This window comes from Cupressus sempervirens, chromosome 10 (genome assembly GCF_028749045.1).
Source record: "Cupressus sempervirens isolate cs-2001-9-10 chromosome 10, ASM2874904v1, whole genome shotgun sequence".
NCBI classification, from domain to species: Eukaryota; Viridiplantae; Streptophyta; class Pinopsida; order Cupressales; family Cupressaceae; genus Cupressus; species Cupressus sempervirens.
This window is the reverse complement of record NC_143127.1, coordinates 455,822,554-455,837,360: the sequence shown is the minus strand read 5'-3', so window position 1 is coordinate 455,837,360 and position 14,807 is coordinate 455,822,554.

Sequence of the window (14,807 nt, the reverse complement as noted above, 5' to 3'; positions counted from 1 at the left end):
TATATACTTTAGATTGCACCTTTTAGTCCTCATTTTTCATCCATTACCTTTCATATTGCATCAAATTGGGTTTGGTTTACCTCCTGTAGTTTTTTGCATACACCCTTGTCATTGCATTATCATATCCCTAGCATCCCTGAATGTCATTTTGACTTACCCTAGTGTTATATTCTCTTCATCTTGCATTGATCAAAATCCTAGCACCATTTTCATTAACAAACCCTATCAAATTGTCCATCAACCAAATTGCCTTCTTGAGCATTTACCCTCATTTTGCATATCCCAAACATCATTAAAAACCCTAGAACACCATCCTTTGCATAATACACCTTGCATACACCTAGCTTTAGTTTGATTACCAAGAACAAAACATAACCCTAGTTGTCATTTTGCATACCTTAGAGTCATTTTCATCCCCTCTAGTCAAACTTCAAAATGGCACCTTGCATTCACATTTACATAATATCCCTAGCACATTTTCACTTTGCATGCCAAAACCATAATTCATTTAGCATTTCCTCACATGGAATAACATCCTTAAACATTTAAAAATCCTAAAAACACTCATATCTTGCATACCCACATCTTAATTATCAAGTTTTGACCTCTTTTACCAACCACAACCCTATTTTACCAACTGCAACCTTGTTTTACCAATTGCACAATTCAAGTGTGTATTTGGTATTTTTAGGATCCACTTGGTAACTTTAGGGTGTACTTGGTAATTAGGTTTTTCTTTCTAGGTTCCAAAACCCTAATATGCACTTCCACACCTTGCATTGCATCCCAAGACCTTAGGAGACACTCTAAATCACTCAAAACACTCAAAATTTGCATCTGCATTCTTAGGTATCATGCCAGCACTTACTAGGACACAATCAGCCTAGAGACCTAAAGAACTTTACCAACCATTTTTTTTTGAGACATCAATGCAACCAAAACCTCATCCAAGATAGAAGAAGGGCAAGAAAACCCAACCGACATTTGATGAAGACCAAATTGAGGCATCACAACCATTGCTAGCAGACCCCTTGAACATGTATCTGCAATATCATCATAATTAAGCTATGGCACAAAAAACCTTAAACAATACACCTACTATGAGTTTTCCTTCAAATAGGTCCCCTATACATGGGATGGTTCAATGGAGTCTTAACTTTGAACCTATATTTGTGTTGATACCACCCGGAGGAGGAAGTGTGCCAACCACACCCAAAGATGAACAATCACACTCCTTCGAATTCAGTCAACCTAACACAAGTACCTTCCACCCTAACACATAAAATGTACAAGGTACTATACACCTCAGTGATGAATTTGACACTGATTATGGCATCACTGATGAGGAAATGCCTAGGGCATGTTAAGACAAAAAAATTTGCAAGAAGTTTAAACTTTTGGCAGCCCAAGAAATTTTTTAATTCAACCCAAATGTGGAGGGACCTAAGTCCAAACATCAAACCAAAAAAACCATGGAAAACATACAACCCATGATCAAATTGGACTTAGATAAGGGAAAACAACCTTTGGAGTTTTCAAACATGATAATGGCACCTATAAGCTCCCATCAAGAATCAACCATCGAAATCCTCCAAAGTACATTTGAACACATCAATGTTAACCCCTTGTTTGATGAAATAACACCAATTCCTAAACACCCCAAAAGGACATTAAGACTTATTTTAGTCACATGATGCAACAATGAGATGCACCTAAAGGAACTTGTTCTCTAGGGATGCCAGACATACCTTCTTTGGAGGCAAATCAAAAGGGTGCACCATTGATCATAACCCTACCAAGTGGTATGACATCACATGTTACGGAGCCTCCCATGAGTACACTATGTGCAACCTCCATAATCCCTATTGAGGCACAAAGGAAAATCCGTATTGACATTACACCCATTCCCAGTAAGAACACATCTCATATTCAAGTCAATATGATGTCACAAGGAGGAACCTCTAACACATAAAGGAGCCAAAGCAACAATACCAACATGATAATCACTTATCAAGGACATAACCAACCACCCCAACAACATCAACCTACAATAGTCCAAGGACCTAATCTTTCCAACACACATCCAACATATCAACAACAACATCAACCACAATAGTAACAACCTCAAGTTATGCAAACATCCAACATCCCTAATACATGGTCCAACTTAAACCCACTTGATTTCCATGCAATGTATCAACAACAATTCCAAGAACAACAAGTGATGTTTGCTAAACAACAAGAGAAACTCAAGAAACAGTTGGAAAATCAAAGATGACTTGAGAAACAAATTGCATACCAACAACATTTGTTACAACAACAACATGTGCCACAACAACCTCAACAAATACCTCTACAACAAAAAGCATGTACATGGTCTCAAATACAACCAATAGAGGTATCCCAACAGCAATTTCCACACATGGCACAACAACAACACATGGTACAACAATCATAGTCAATCCTACCACAAGTGCCACATCAAATACCACAACAAGTTCCCCAACAATAGGGACCCTTCTATCTTTGAGGTACTATTGTGGTCTCCACAATACACGCCCCATTTCTTACTAGGAATGAGGACCCCCTACTTTTTTTCGACTCCTAGATTCATAGTGCGAGAGTTAGGAGAAGAAAATTTGGTTAGAGGTTAGAATTTTTGAGTCAAAAAACACCAAAATTCAAAAAAATTAAAAATTAAAAAATTAAAAAATTAAAAATTAAAAAAATAAAAATAAATTTAAAATTAAAAAGTGAAGAAAATTTTCAAAAATTTTGAAAAAAAAAAAAGGTTCCCTTGGGGGACATTTTTTTTTCTCTTTTACATTTTTTTTATTTTTATATATCCAATAATTTATCATGTTTTCTTTTTCCTATGATGTGTAGGTATTATAATTAGATGGTGTCCACATCCGGATCAGCAGCAAAACTAGTTGTGTACAAGTTCTAAGGCGTAACCCCAAAATCACGATTGCATGATGAATACTCTGAGATCAAGGATACAGAACTTGGACACACAGACTTGGGAGAGTTCTTGAGCGTGTGTAACAACCCAACCAAAAGATCATCTTTGAGATCCACCCTAATCTGTTCTAGATTAGTAAATGTAGCATCACATCCCGGGACCATGCAATCAGCTAAATTGATTATGACCCTATCTTGACATTTTTTTCCTAATGAAAGGGTGGTAAAGAGCATCAATAGGGAAGTGATCTTGGATCTATGACCTAATAATATCAAGAAGGTTTTTCATCTACCTAGAGCTGATCAGTTCATCAGGCTTTCATATGAAGCAGCTGAGAGGTGGCATAAGGATCATTACCAGGAGGCTATCAACATCATATATTCCTCATACTTATTGAGAAACCACCTCAGGGGAAGACAATCAGCAAAGTAGATATGACTCAAGGATACATGAAGGATGACATTGGATATTCAATAATTCTCTTGAGCAGAGTTATGGGATTGCCTATAGCAAGTCATCTCACTCCATTTATGGTCAACTTTGTTGAGACCATTAGACACACAAAGATGCCACTGGATTGGGCCACCATAATTAGTGAGAACTTGTGTGACCAATTTTGGATAGTAAAGGATAAGAAGAAGTTCTATATGACTTCTTATGTAGTATATCTACTTGCAACAAGAGCCACCAACTATCTTGAGTTGTACAAAAAGGGCAGTATGTAGGATCCTATGCATGGTCGTATATAGTCTATCCTCAGCTAGTTAAGAAGAAGCTCTCATCGTAGAGCAAGGAGTACAAAATTGTGAAGGATGCCTTCATCTTTGCCATCATTCGATTCATCGAAGGAGATTATGGAAAGAGATTGTTTGATGAGGCCAAGACATAGATTATAGCTCTCAGTGCATATTTCATCTAGTTCTAGACATTCACATATATTCGGGTTGGTGGAGCATCCATCAATCTAAAGAAACTCCCAAGGTACCCAAGTGACAAGTTGGTTTTAATGAAAATTTCCTAGCAAATTGAGTTAGCTTATGAGAGGATCAAAAAACAATGAAGGCCTTGTTGGGATTGGCCTTTTGTAATAGAAGCATTCTAGGTAAAGAAAAAGTAGGATATCCCAACTGTCAAGTGGGAATGGGAGAATTATCCTATTGAAGAATACAACTCTCCTTGACCATTCTTCAACAATTTTGGTAAAGTGGAAAACCTAGTAGGAAAAGAGTTCTACCACAAGGACGCCATTGAAGATCATTGGATGAATGCCACAAATGACTATGATGTTCATATCAGGGATTATTGTAAAATGACTTTGTATTTAGTAGAGAAGGCTCTCTATTTGACCATCCCAGATGAGATAAGGCTACAGGATTTATAGGAGCTACTGGATCCCTTATTCAATATAGATAAATTTGATGACAGGCCCATCCTGAATGCAAAAATTGATAGAGAGGAAGGAGATGATATTAATCATTGAGTGAGAAATGTCATCAGAATGACAAAGAGTTGGATCAAGAAACCCTTTCCACTTGATCCAATTCTGAATATAGTGATATTCCATGCAAATACTTGCCTAGAAAGGGTAAATGGGAATAAAGTCATAGTTCCTATCTTTGCACTCTAGTCTCCTATCAGGCCAAAAATAGTCTACCAGCTTGATCGTCTAGTGGGATACTAACATCCTTCAGAGAAGAATAAGGAAAAGAGGAAGAGAACCTCTCCTTAGAGGATTTAGGCAGAGCATGTTGAAGAACAATCCCCTTCGTAGTGACAGGAATCTACTCCCCAAGAGCCCCAAGACTCTATAATTTCTCATATCCAAGTTGATTTTCCATTTCCTTCTATTTTGTCAAGCCGAAAAGAAGAGGGAGAGATTATAGAGACATCCATTCATTCGATACATGAAGAGCCCACTTTTCCTATGGTTCCTTAGAAGCAAAAGAGGATCAAGGTTAGAATGAACAAGAGGCAAAGAGTTCGTAAAAGATTAGTGTCTAATCCATCTGTTCCTGAAACCATTCCTAAGGATGAATCAGATGAGGAAGAAATAGAGTCAAATGAAGATGAGGAGCAAGTACCTCTACAAAGGAGAACTCGGCTGGCCAAAGCTACAAAATTGGAAAGAAGGAAGAATGTCACAAATACCCCACCACCCACCCAAGCTAAAATGGTAGAACTCTCTTCTTTAGGAGACAAAGTACAATGATGGGTGAATGAGCAAAGGGAGCTAGGTGATGATGTTCTCTCCATCCCAAATTTTGATTTCATGCTAGTGGGTACAGAATTGGTTGGAGATAAGATTAGAGATACTCCTATAGGTGAACTTCAATAGAAATATTGGACATAGATACCACCCAAGACACAAGGTCCTCATCTCACTCTTCACCCTAGGTTATGATGGTAGATAAGGTTTTAGTGACACCTCCACCTCTGAGTTTAGAAGAACATGTTCAGAAGGAATCATCATCACAAGGAGAACCAAAACCAAGGGTTACTGATGAGCCATCAAAAGAGGCATAGGTAGTAGAATGTATACAATAGCCTTCTCAGGAAGTTGAGGATCAAACTATAGGATCTACGGAAATTGAGACTACAAAAGAAGAACCCTCACAATAGGAGACTCCAAGCAAGAGCGATAGAGGGAAGGAGGTATTTGAACACATCCCTTCATCATCTAGAGCCAAGGTTATAGAAAGACATATCCCAAGATGGTTTTGGAAAGAGATAATGAGGAGTGCCAAGCATCAATTCCTTGCTTCAGAGGATTATATTTTTGACATTGTAGAGATTTTGAACAAGCCTAACTCTCCATTACATGATGCAACACCGTTTGTGTTCATTATTCCTACCCAGAACTAGAACTTATTTGCACAAGTGGCTCACCCTCTGAAAGGTATAGATGAAGAAGCTATTAGCCTTCAGGACTATGAAGTGAAGGATATCATGTTAGGAAAGCCTAAACGAGATACTTCCTAATAGATGATGACTATGGGAGTCAAGGAGGTTCTCAGCCATATGGAATAGGATGAGATTGAAATTAGAACACTTCGAAGGCAAGTTGAGATCTTAAAAGGATATTTAGCTGAAGTTATTGGTCCTCTTGATTCTGAACACCCTGAGGAGACTTTGATTACCATTCTTAGAGAAGGGGAAGGTTTACATCTTAGTTTACTTTTGAGAGCTTGTCAGGATTGGTGAGACAACCTTGAGGATAGGGGTGTTACTATAATCATAGGAAGTTTGAAGTTATTGCATGCTACACAAGAAAATGTTGACAAGATCCTAGCAATTTTGAGGCAAGACTTCAGTATTATGGATGAGGTAAGGGTATGGAGCAAGGTTTTACAAACTCTACAAGCCATAAAGGGGCAAAGGTATCACATTTTGATTGATGTATATACCAGAGAAGAGTTATACATGATATATTATTGGATAGAAAAGATTACAGATGGAAATAAAGTGATGGAAACATTGCATGATGAGATACATAGGCTCAAGGACCAAGCTTGAGAACGAATTTTGGAACAAAAAAGTTGTACAGTGATGCATGCTTGGATATTTTTGAAGATGAAGAATGAGAGAAGCTTTTACCAATTGAGGTAGTTGTGGAAAATTTTAAAAAGAATTTAGAGGAAGCATCTAGTGATGAAGACATTAGACAAGCCTTCAGGATAGAGGAAGCACTGTTAGAGTTGGACACCAAACTCAGAGATTTTGCAAAAACTTGAATTGAGGTGGTCAACTACAAATCAAAGGTCAAAGACAAGTATGAGGCTTTAGATCTTCCTAATGCTACCAAGATTACTAAAATTATAGAGAAATTCAATGGAAAACATCCAAACATATCTTTAGGATAAAGATGAGCAAAACCCAGATGCCAAAATTTCAATTTTGACACTTAGTAAAATTTTGAGATTTTGATCCAGACAAGGTCCATAGCTCCATAGCTCCACAACTCTGCAGGTCTGCAAATCCATAGGTTCGTAATTTAGAGGTGCACCAACAGTTCACTACCAGTTCCAAAAATAGCACTTTCCATGCCTCGGAAGCACATTTTGATAGAAAGTTAACTCTCACACACATCAAGTAAAGGGTTGGCTTCTATTTTTGGTGTCTCCATGAACTTCTACTTTGACTGATGGCTTCCTCCAAATTTCTCTCTCATGCTTTCATTTTTTTTGACATGTAAAGGGCTCATGCATCCAATTAATGAATAAATTATAGATGAAGTCCCTCTAAGCACCAGTTAGATTATCAGTTTGTATATATTTAGTTTATTTAAATGTTTTAAAAACATTTTATTGCATCAAGATATCTCTCACTCTCAACACAAATTGAGGAGACAATTTCTTATAAATACCCCATTGTAAATTGTAACAAGGGCCACTGTTATTATGCAATAAAGTTATGCTTTTGGTTCTAGCATTTAGAGTGTAGTTATTCTTGCCTGAATGTGTCATTGTTTTGTGTATTTTATTCATGAGATTGTGATTGAGCCAAAGGTTTATTGCATTATTTCTAGTTGTGTGATCTTTTAGTTCTAGTGTTTGCTACAGCTATATGAATTATGTTGATATAATGAGCTTGAGAAGAGATCAGACAATTTGTGTCTACATAGCTATTTGTCTCGCATGAGTGCACTTTTTGTGGCCTTGCGATTTGATGAAGAGTGAAACATCATTTGATTTGTTAAAGATTCTCACCGACGATTGCATCAGTAGATTCTAGGAAGCGCTGCTCCTATTTCCATTGGTTTTGTACTAATTTCTTTGAAGGTTTAACTCATAGTGTGTTGTGTTCTTTAGCTTATGTCCATTTAGGAATTTCAATTTCAAGTTATTTGATTTCATGTTATTTGCTTTTAGTTTTGTTATTTGCTTTTCTAACCCCCTGTTAGAATATCATAGTAGTTGCATTATTAGAGTTGCATTCATTGAAAAAATAAAAAATACAAATATTATGTTCTTTTGGTGTGATATTTTGGGACAGCAAATAGATTTTACTTCGATTCCAAGACAAAAGAGTTTTTAGAACCAGAAAAGGCCTCCTTGTGAACACTCACATTTATCTTCTACTGAGCAGATTTTGGTACATCGCAAGACAAACACTGAACCTTGGAGTGGATCCTTAAAAAGATTTTCTTTTCAAGAGAGGAATTACACTATGGATTCCTATCATTGACCTCATGCAAAATGAATGCCCAACAGGTACCAACATACCTGCACTACCTAGTGACACATCACCAGACTCATCAGACATAGAAATGTCAGAACTGAGTAGACATAGCTCCCACCATAGCAAATGGTCTACTCATAGGCACAAAAGACTTGAAGGAAAGACTATTATACAAAATCCCAATGAAGAGCTATTACAATAGTTCAAACAACTTTCCAAACAAGTCAAGGCATTGGGAGTCCAAAAGAAACAGGCTTTATATACAAAAAGGGACCTGCATCCTAACCCATTCGATAAAAGTTTGTATATGCCTCCATTCCCAAAACACTTTGAGGACCCAAGGTTCAAAAAATACTGGAAAAAAAGCAACCCTATTGATAATATCATATAACTTTGTGCCTCATGTCCCAAACTCAGTGATAAGCCCACTTACCTCATGAGATTGTTCCCTCGTTCTCTAGGTGGGCCCGCACTTGAATGGTACTCCAAACTTCTTGGTAATATCAAATCCTAGTTGAAACTCATAAACAAGTTCATATCCAACTTTTCCTTTAACATTACAAATGAGGTGACACTTTCTAATTTTTTATCTACTAAACAGAAGACAAGACAACCATTCATCACATTCTTACTATGCTAGAGAAGCTTAATCAGTCAATGCTCACTAGACATTCCTGAAGAACAACAAGTAAACTTGTGTATTGAAAACTTGGTTCTAGACTTAATGTATGAACTCAAAATCAAGAATCCAAGTACCATTTCTAAATTGATGAAAAAAGAGGCTAGTATTGAAGATGCTCTTATTCGTAAGGGAATCCTCAAGATAAACAAAGAAAGCACAAACACCAGTTCCTCTAATGAAAAGCCAAAAAAAATTCCAAAAACAAGAATGTGAAAAATGGTGGTATTGTGGATGCCCGCACAATTAGCACAGCACAACCTCAATTGACTTTGAAAGGTGCAAATCCTACAAATTTACAAACTCCTAATCAAACATCAGCCCCACAAAAAAAGACTGAGACTTCCACGCAAGAAAAACCTTGAAGACATCCTAGAAACAAGGATAGAAAATTCACACCATTGGGAATACCTCTTGAGACTACATTACAACAATTAGTAAGTAATAACTTCCTTCAGTTGCCCCCAATCAAAGAACAACTATTAACTAAACCAGATTGGTGGGATGAAAAAAACTATTGTGATTACCATTGCACCAAAGGACATAAGACTTCATCATGCTTCCAATTGAAACATACGATACAAGACCTTATTGATGATGGTGTAATCATGGTTGACCCATTACTATTAGCATCCAACTCTGACCACACTATATTCAAAGATCCTTTGGGTAATCATGAGAAAGAGAAACCCTCAAGTTCAAACTTGAACTCACAAGGTAATGTGAATTACACATGTACCAGATATGACTACACCATCAATTGCTTTAATGAGTCTAATTCCCCCATATCCACATTCACATTTAAGGCTAAAGACCCTCATTGCACTATCACTACATGCTATAGCAAGATCACCCTATCTGGAGCCCCATCTAGACCTACTGCTCCTACTAGACCTACACCTCCTAGTAGACTTGTTGCTCCTAATTCATCTAATTATAGCCTTGTTGAATAGCTCAGCAAGACCCTTGCACAAATATCCATTTTGGACCTACTGCATGCATCCCCCCAACATCAGAAGATCTTGGATCAAGCCCTGAAAGAGTCAGTAGTCCCAGATAACATTTATGTTGCCCAGTTCCAAGCCATGGTTGGGAACCTATCTACATCATAGCATATTACCTTTTCCCCTTAGGATATTCCTAAGGAAAAACCTAACCACAACAATCCCCTTCATCTTGAAGTCTTCATCCATAATGCCAAAGTTAGACATGTCTTAATAGATGGAGGAGTAGGACTGAACATCTATACTCTTAAGGTTGTCAAAGGTTTTGGTTATTCTAAAGATGATGTGGATACCTCTCAAAGAATCACAATAAAAGCTTATGATGATGGTGAATGCTTCTCCAAGGGCATCATCACATTACCTGTCTGAGTTGGCCCATATCCTAAAGATAAATTGTTCCATGTCCTAGATATTGAAATGAACTGCAACATGATACTGGGAAGCCCTTGGCTTCATGCTATGAAAGAAGCCCCTTCTACATATCATTAATGTCTGAAGTTTTCCTATGACAATGTAGAGGTTACCATCCCTAGTGATCCAAATCCTTTCTAGTTTTGTGCTAATCTAAGAGATGCTACTGCATACCAAATTGCAAAAAACAATGAAGCACAACCCATAGATTCCTCTAAGTATGTGGATGCTGATATACTCCTTATTAAGGCCAAGGAAAAGATTAAGATTGAAGAAAATGGGTGTGGAGAGTACTTTTTGTCTCACATATCCCACATCAAGGAGTCACCACTTTCTCCCATTGGTACACAAAATTCCACTTCCATCAATGAGAATACTTTTTTTTGTATGCAGAAAGAAAAAGTAGAACAAGAACCCACTTTGGTATCATTTAACAAGTATGGACTTGGGTTTACTATCATGCAGAAACAAGGCTATGATGGATGTAGTGCTCTTGGATCTCAAAAACAAGGCATAATTGAACCTATCACTATAGAAGGATGACCTCCTAGTTTGGCGCTTGGATTTAAACCATTACGAATAGGTCCTCCTAGTACCACGGTACCTATGTGTAAGACTATCGATGTTTTGAATGATAAAAAGGCATCTAAGGATATCCCACCTAAAACCAACAATCCTCTCACTTCTAAGCATAACCCCAATGATACAATGAAACCTAATGTCCATATCCATACCTTTCACCAAAGCCCATTCAGCACTGATGATGACATCCACTCAAGTTATCTAGAACTACTAGATTGGGACCAATGTGGACCACCAATTTTTTATCAATTCAACAATGAGGACACTCTTATAATAGAGTTTGAAATATATGAAGGCATTATGATTGACAATCATAAAGAAGAAATTTCTTCTAAAGAGAACATATTAGCATATTTTTGGGAGCCAACTCCACCTTCTAGTTACAAAGCAAAAAGAGAAAAAAATAATGAGCATAGGTCTCTTGATGAAAACCAAAAAGCACCATTAGACCGTGAAAAATCAAAAGCTAAGTAGCTCCCAAGGATACAAAATGAAAAGGCCAATGGCATGAATATCAATGTTCTAGTGTTCAACATGCCACAAAGTCTTTTGGAGCTCTCTCAATTAGTGTTCATGTGGAAGGTCATTGGTCTCAACCCTCCCTTATATCCAATTGTTTATCCCCAAATCTAGCTACCTAATTTGCCCAACACCCAAGATCAAATCTTTATCCAAAAAGCCTTTGCACATGTCATCATCAGTGATAGCCCACATGACATATTTGTTGACCCATTTATCCTCAAATGCCTTGATTCATGAGATTTAGACATTGGCTTACATACGATACATGATAGTATATCTTGAGGCGTTCCCAGTGGTTTGATCTTAGCTACAGACTTAGAACAACTCCTACATAGTTATGGCCAATTGTGGGTCCAAAGATTATCAGTTAGTAGCACCAACAACGGATATCTTCTTAGCATTTATTAGTGACATTATTGATTCCATCTAAAAGTCCTAAAAAATTTGAAAAAATTTGAAAAAAGTCCTGGAAAAAAAAAAAAAATTAAAAAAAGCAAAAAGTTTTGAAAAAAAAAGAAAATAAAAAAGTAAAAAAAAAAAGAGTCATGAAAAAATGGATTCCATGATGAAAACCTGGAAAATTTGCATCTTGGCATGAAACTTTGAGTCGAGAAAAAAATTTTCCAAAAGTGAAAACCTGGCAAATAGGCACTTTGGGCAAGTACTATGGTGAAAACCTAGCAAACAGGCACCATGTGTAATTAGTTATTGCTCCTCCATCTATCGGGATTCCATCTGGTCTTTTCCCCCTCTGTCATTCCTTGATCATATCCTTCACATTGCAAGACATCCTTGGTCTCTTATCATGGTTCATGAACTAATTAATATCCTTTGTTATCTTACCTAAGGCATCACCAATCTGCACACACTCTGTCATTGACCTTTGTACATAGTTTGCCTCTTGTCTGGGGGCATATTACCTACATGGTGCATGAGTTTAAACTTGAACTGGGGGGATATCCCTAAGCACTTTTTATCCATAGGACCTATCACATAATAGATTGGAGCTAACAATTGTATATGCTTATATGATCTTGAAAAAATCCTTAAAAATTCAAATACGATCTTGAAAAAAGCACTAAAAATCATAAAATATCCTTAAAAAATCTATAAAAAATATAAAATGTCCTAAAAAAAGCACTAAATATCATAAAATGATCTTGAAAAAATTCTTAAAAGTTAAAATACAATCCTAGAAAAAACCCTAAAAATCATAAAATGTCCTGAAAAAACCACTCACACAAAAAAATCAAATATCCCCAAAAACCCTAAAAATCACAAAACCCATCAACAATTTACAATAAATCTTGTACATATTCACTGCGGATAACCATCCCTTTTGTGTACACACTTTCACTTTTCAAATTGAAACTCAAAGCACTATAGTTTCATGATAATCACACTATCTAAACAACGTGAACCATCAATCAATCCAACATATCACTACAAACCTTTCAACTGAATCCACAAATAGAGCTATCACATTATCAATCTATCAAACACCATCTAAACACCTAAAACACTAAAAACCAAGAAATAATGGACAAGAATGGCCATTGGCTCACATTTTTTAGTGAGTGACTTATTGTTTGCTTTCTTTTCTTTTCGACCATGTTCCTATGCCACTTGATGATATAAATTGATCTACGAGAGTGGTTGGGATGGTTCATGGTCATCTTTTCTTTTTTCTATCTATTATAATGTACCTTTGAAAGTCTGGGGCATGTACATATGCCTTAGGAAGGAGAAGGTCATTTTCTATGTACATCGTGCTTGTTTACACAAAAGGCTTGCATTTGCACTCAGGCCCTTCATGCCATGATGTGTTGCATTCTGTTTGCCATATCAAAAATAAAACTCCATTTGACATATAGTGCACTTTTTGAAAGAAAAAGTCTTCATCTCATCTCATCTCCCGAATCTTCTATCATTTATCTTTTGATCCACCACCATGATCATGTCTTCTGATTCACCACATCATCTTCATCTTGCATTCATGCATTCCTGCACCATCTTACACTGTCAATCAACTTTATGTGGCTTTCCACCTGGTTCAACCTTAGTTTGACATTTTTCTCACCATCTTTGACCAAATCTAGCCATTTTTTATGATTTCACTCATTCTCTAACATCTTTCAATCATTTTGGGCATGCATGCAAATTTTTGGAGCATTTCTAGTCCAATCAAATTATTTTTGGCCCCCAGAGCCTTTTAGGGCGCAATCTGCACTTTTAGGGTGTAGTTGGGGTTCCCAACTACATCATTGACACACTTGGTCATACCAACTATATCATTTATGTACTTTTTAATTCCAACTACTTCATTGATGCACTTGGTGGAGTTTTGGGCACACTTGGGGACCTAGGGTATCCAGAACTACACTCGCAACCCCTATGTTGCACTCCAAAGGCCATAACTTTTGTGTTTCAACTCTGATTTATGAACCGTTAGTTGTGTTAGACTCATATATTTCTTTTGAACATAATGATCTATTATTTCCATTATTTTTTCACCATATTCAATTTTCATCCTTGAAATTACTCTTAGGCTCCTGGTTGCCCCCCATTAAGTTGATTTTGGCCCAGAGCCTTTTCAGGCACATCTTGCACTTTCTAACCACACTTGGGCTTCCCAAGTGCATAATGGAAGCACTTGGTACTGTCATGATGCACTTGGGCTTACCAAGTGCATCCATGATGCACTTGGTTGAGTTTTGGGCGCAGTTGGGGACCTAGGATACCTAGAACTGCTCCTAGAGCCTCTATGTTGCACTCTGGAGGCCATAACTTTTGCGTTTTAACTCAAATTTGCAATCCATCAAATGTGTTGGATTCATATTTTCATTTGAAAAAAATGAACTATAATTTTCATAGTTTTGTGTCTTTCTTGAGTGGTAACCAATGCAATCACTCTCAGCTTCCTAGTTGATCCTGTTTTGCACTCTAGGCCTCATAACTTTCACATTTTAGTTCCAATTTTCATTCTATCAGTTGCTATGGTTTTTTCTTCTCATTTTTGAAAAATTGACTTATCATATTCTTATCTTAGTCAATTTATTTGGGGGGCACCCATATATATCATCCCTATTGGGGCATGTTACGGCTTTATCATCAACATTCTTTGACACAATGCTCTAAATTACATTGTATCAAAGAGGGGCAAAATGTAGATGCTCAAAAATGGTTCACATCTATGGTTTCATCACTTCTTCATACTATTTTGTCCCATTTTCTCATTCTACTAACTTCGATATTTTGGCCAAAATTGATCATAGTTTATCATTTGTATCCTCTTTCACATCAACTTCATGTCATTTCAAAACCATTGCATATCAACTTAGAATCACCCCAAATCAACTCAGAATCACTCAAAATTAGTCCTAATCAACCCAAAACATATCAAACATCCCAAATCAATCATTATTTATTCGATCCTAGGCATTGTTATGGCTTTCAGTGCCTTGGA